The sequence below is a fragment of the Arachis stenosperma genome, chromosome 4 (assembly GCF_014773155.1).
Source record: "Arachis stenosperma cultivar V10309 chromosome 4, arast.V10309.gnm1.PFL2, whole genome shotgun sequence".
Lineage (NCBI taxonomy): Eukaryota > Viridiplantae > Streptophyta > Magnoliopsida > Fabales > Fabaceae > Arachis > Arachis stenosperma.
Genome location: NC_080380.1, coordinates 86,111,676 through 86,116,887, shown reverse-complemented (window position 1 = coordinate 86,116,887; position 5,212 = coordinate 86,111,676). Strand labels below are relative to the sequence as shown.

General features: G+C 41.1%; 1 non-coding gene across 1 annotated transcript; it reads right to left on the bottom strand.

Annotated features, from left to right (window-relative positions):
• Nucleotides 1-1,619: 1,619 nt before the first annotated feature.
• LOC130977168 (small nucleolar RNA R71) lies at nucleotides 1,620-1,723 on the bottom strand. Its single transcript, XR_009084873.1, has one exon. It is a non-coding gene; the product is annotated as a small nucleolar RNA R71 (small nucleolar RNA).
• Nucleotides 1,724-5,212: the final 3,489 nt, after the last annotated feature.

Sequence of the window (5,212 nt, the reverse complement as noted above, 5' to 3'; positions counted from 1 at the left end):
CTTCAATCTTTTCTCTTGAATTTTGTTAGAAAGCTTCTCGATCTAATTCCATTGGGTAGTTGTCTTGGGAAAGAAACTACCCATAATTGGAATCCTTCGGAACCTTGGGAAAGGAATGGAGGATTCATGCTAGAGAAGCTTTCTCACAGTGAATTGGATTGGGGTTTGGATGGATATTGTGACATGTAATCCTACCAAATTGTGGTTCATGAAACTGTGTGGTATCATCAGTGATCGAGCATCATCTCTTCTTATGAACATTTAAACCAAGGGATTGGGAATTTGTTTATTTTTAGAGAGAATTGGTGAGCCAAGGGATTGGGATCCAATCATATAAGATTGCTAAGCAAAATTCAATGAATGCATTGGTTGAGGAAGGGATAAAAGTTGTTTTGATTCGGAGATCTCAATATCTCCTAACACCCAATGAACTCCCCATTTCTGATCTACCACTTTCTCTTTACATTGTGCAATTAATTTCATGCAATCAACCCCATCCCTTTTAATTTCAGCAATTTAGCTTCTCGCTCTTTAATTCATGCAATTTTACATTCCGCAATTCTCATCTAAATCTTGATTCCGCTCAACTAGAACATACTTCTAATCCGAATTGCTCACTCAACCAATCCTTGTGGGATTCGACCTCACTCTATTGTGAGTTTTTACTTGACGATAACCGGTGCACTTGCCGGAAGGAATTTTGCCGATCGTGCAATTTCCTAAATCGTAGCATATCAACTTTATGCACATCAAGTTTATGGCGCCGTTGCCGGGGATTGGTTTTCGATTGACAATTCTCAAATTGGAAGTTAACTAGATTGAGCATTTTTCTTGTTTTGTTAATTTAGTTCAAGTTACTTGTTGAATTTTAATTTCTGCACTCTGTTATTTGCTTTTTCTTCTTATGCCTTTCAATTCAAGCAACTAACTCACTGACCCACTAACTATTTGAATTAATTCCTCAACTGCTCTAACCATACTCTTCCATTAACCAAGAGTATTTCACTTGTTTGCTGTCTGTGCTGTGTTCTTGTATGACAGGTAGGAGAGGAGAGACATCAACTCCTCTATATACCGAACCAGAGAGGACCCTTCATAGAATGAGAAGGGAAGCAAGAGGGAAGAGAGTACTGAGAGAAGAAGAATCTGAAGGAGAATCTGAGGACAATTTTGAGGAAGCTCTAGATCTCAACATGGATAGAGAAGTTCACAACCATGAGAGAGCTGATGGAAACAATGCCATTCCCGAGAGGAGGGTTCTTGGTTCATACATAAACCCAACCTCTAGGAATTGTGGTAGCAGCATTCAGAAACCACCCATTCAGGCCAACAATTTTGAACTCAAACCACAGCTAATATCACTGGTGGAGAATCATTGTTCATTTGGTGGGAGTGCTAATGAAGATCCAAACCAACATCTCACAAAATTCCTGAGAATTTGCGACACTGTGAAGTCCAATGGAGTCCAGGAAGATGCCTATAAACTGCTCTTGTTCCCATTTTCACTTAGGGACAAGGCAGCTAAATGGCTGGAATCATTCCCAAGGGGGAGCCTAACAACGTGGGATGAGGTGGAAAGCAAGTTTCTGGCACGTTTCTACCCCCCACAAAAGGTCAATAGGCTTCGATCTGAGGTTCAGACTTTTAAACAACAAGATGGTGAAACTCTCTACGAGGCATGGGAGAGGTTCAAGGATTTGACAAGGAGATGCCCACCAGACATGTTCCATGACTGGGTGCAATTGCATATTTTCTATGATGGACTCTCTTATGAATCAAGGAAGGCTGTAGACCATTCATCAGGAGGTTCATTGAACAGGAAGAAGACTGTGGAAGAAGCCATTGAAGTGATTGAGACAGTGGCTGAGAATGAGTACTACTATGCTTTAGAGAGGCACAACACTAAGGGAGTCATGGAGCTGAACCATGTTGATACAATTCTAGCCCAAAACAAGGTGTTTGCCAAGCAACTAGCAGAGCTCACCAGGAAATTAGACACAAATCAAGTGGCTGCAATACACACACAAGATCAAGAGGAAGTAAGCATTGAAGGAGGTGATTGGGAAGAGGCCAACTATGTGGGAAACCAACAAAAGCAATCATATGATCCACATTCCAACACTTACAACCCAGGATGGAAAAACCACCCAAACTTTGGGTGGGGAAACCAGCAAACCCAACCACAAAACCACAAACCTTACAACTCCAACCAAAGATCATACCAAGCCACACAAAACACTTACTCACAACCACCATATCATGGCCAAAATAATCAACCTGCCCAACCTAATCCGAACCAACAATTTCAAGATCAATTAAACAGGATAGAAGGAATGCTTGCAACCATGAGTCAAGACATAATCGAATTGAAAGCTCTTAAGGAAGAAGTAAATTCTAACTTGCAAAACCAAGGAGCTGCCATCCAGAAGCTAGAAAATCAAATTGTGTATTTGTCTAAACAAACCCCTGGGCCAAGCGTTTCTCATGCTGCCAAGGCTATCGCAAGGGAAGAATGTAAGGCCATAACCCTCAGAAGTGGAAAGAAGCTAAAGGAGATCTCAAAGGAAACCACAGAGGATGAAGCAAAGGAAAATGTGAGAGACAAGGAACAAGGACAATCTTTTACACCATCTGCAACAAAAGAAAAAGAAAAAGAGGTCCTGAAGCCTTATACACCTAAAGCACCATATCCTCAACGTTTGATGAAAAGTGAAAAGGATGGCCAATTCTCCAGATTCTTGGAGATTTTCAAGAAGCTTCAAATCAACATTCCGTTTGCTGAGGCAATAGAACAAATGCCACTCTATGCAAAATTCTTAAAGGAATTAATGACCAAGAAGAGAAGCTGGAGAAATGAGGAAACTGTGTTGTTAACTGAAGAATGCAGTGCCATCATTCAGCACAAATTGCCTCAGAAATTGAAGGATCCAGGCAGCTTCCAAATCCCCTGCATCATAGGAGAAGTCATGGTGGAGAAGGCCTTGTGTGACTTAGGAGCCAGTATCAATTTGATGTCTCTAGCAATGATGAGAAGAATGAAGATTGAGGAAGCCAAACTAACAAGAATGGCCCTCCAATTGGCAGATCGAACCTTTAAATTCCCTCATGGGATAGTTGAGGATTTGTTGGTGAAAGTGGGAGACTTTATATTTCCTGCTGATTTTGTGGTGTTAGATATGGAGGAAGAAGCCAAAGCTTCAATAATTCTGGGAAGACCCTTCCTGGCTACTGCTGGAGCCATCATAGATGTCCAAAAGGGTGAACTCACTCTTAGATTACATGATGAGAAATTGGTGTTTAACGTATTCAAGGCAATGAGTTATCCATCAGAATCACTAATGGAATGCATGAGGGTGGATGTAGTGGACATTGCAATACAAGAAACCTTTGAGGAAACAACAAAGGAAGTGACAGAGGAGGAGTTCACAAAGGATATTGAAGTTAGTGACATCAAGGCTGCTGAAACAACCATGCCAAGCATGCCAGAGAGAGTGAAAGGAGAGAAGGAAGCACCAAAACTTAAGCTCAAAGTATTGCCCCCTAATCTCAAGTATGCATACTTGGGTAGTGGTGAGAGCCATCCTGTTATCATTAGCTCTGCCCTGAGCCAAGAACAGGAAGAAGAATTGATCAAGGTGCTACAAACTCATCAAGATGCCATTGGATGGACCCTAGCTGATTTGAAAGGGATAAGTTCATCCATATGCATGCATAAAATCTTATTAGAAGAGGATGCTAGACCCTCCATTCAAGCTCAGAGAAGATTGAATCCCGTCATGAAAGAAGTGGTACAAAAGGAGGTCATGAAGTTATGGCAGGCAGGGGTAATCTACCCCATTTCTGATAGCCCATGGGTTAGTCCCATCCACGTAGTTCCCAAGAAAGGTGGCATAACTGTGGTGCCAAATGAGAAGAACGAACTCATACCCACAAGAACTATTACTGGGTGGAGGATGTGCATAGACTACAGGAAGCTCAATGAAGCCACCAGAAAAGATCATTTCCCACTTCCATTCATGGATCAGATGCTTGAAAGGCTTGCAGGACATGCTTACTATTGCTTCCTGGATGGATACTCAGGCTATAATCAGATAGTAGTTGATCCAAGAGATCAAGAGAAAACATCATTTGTTTGTCCATATGGAGTGTTTGCGTATAGACGCATGCCCTTTGGATTGTGCAATGCACCTGCAACTTTCCAAAGGTGCATGCTGTCCATCTTTTCGGACATGATCGAAAAGTTTATTGAAGTTTTCATGGATGATTTTTCTGTGTTTGGAAATTCTTTTCCTAGCTGCCTACACCACCTTGCCTTGGTGCTTAAGAGATGCCAAGAGACCAACCTAGTATTAAACTGGGAAAAGTGTCATTTCATGGTCACAGAAGGAATAGTCCTTGGCCACAAAGTCTCCAATAAAGGCATTGAGGTGGACAGAGCTAAGGTGGAACTCATTGAAAAACTACCTCCACCAAGTAATGTCAAGGCAGTTAGGAGTTTTTTGGGACACGCTGGATTTTACAGAAGGTTTATTAGAGACTTTTCTAAAATAGCCAAACCTTTGAGTAACTTACTTGTCTCTGATACACCCTTTGTATTTGATAAAAATTGCATGCTAGCCTATGAACTTCTGAAGGAAAAACTTTCCTCTGCACCTATCATTGCCCCACCTGATTGGAACCTACCTTTTGAACTGATGTGTGATGCATCAGACCTTGCTATTGGGGCAGTGTTAGGACAAAGGAAAGACAATTTGGTACATGTGATTTATTATGCCAGTAAGGTCTTGAATGATAACCAAAGGAATTACACAACCACCGAAAAAGAACTCTTAGCAATAGTCTTTGCATTTGACAAATTTAGATCCTATCTCATTGGATCTAAAGTCATTGTCTTCACTGATCATTCAGCTTTAAAATACTTACTTGCTAAACAAGAATCCAAACCAAGACTTATTAGATGGGTTCTTTTGTTGCAGGAATTTGACATTGAAATCAAAAACAAGAAGGGTGTAGAGAACAAGGTGGCAGACCATTTATCAAGAATACCATGTGAAGAAGGAAGCACACAAAGCACACATATAAATGAGTGCTTCCCTGATGAACAACTCATGGTAATTCACAAAGCACCCTGGTTTGCAGACATAGCAAACTTCAAAGCCACTGGGAGTTTGCCGTTGGAATTTAACAAGCATCAAAAGAAGAAATTAGTAAA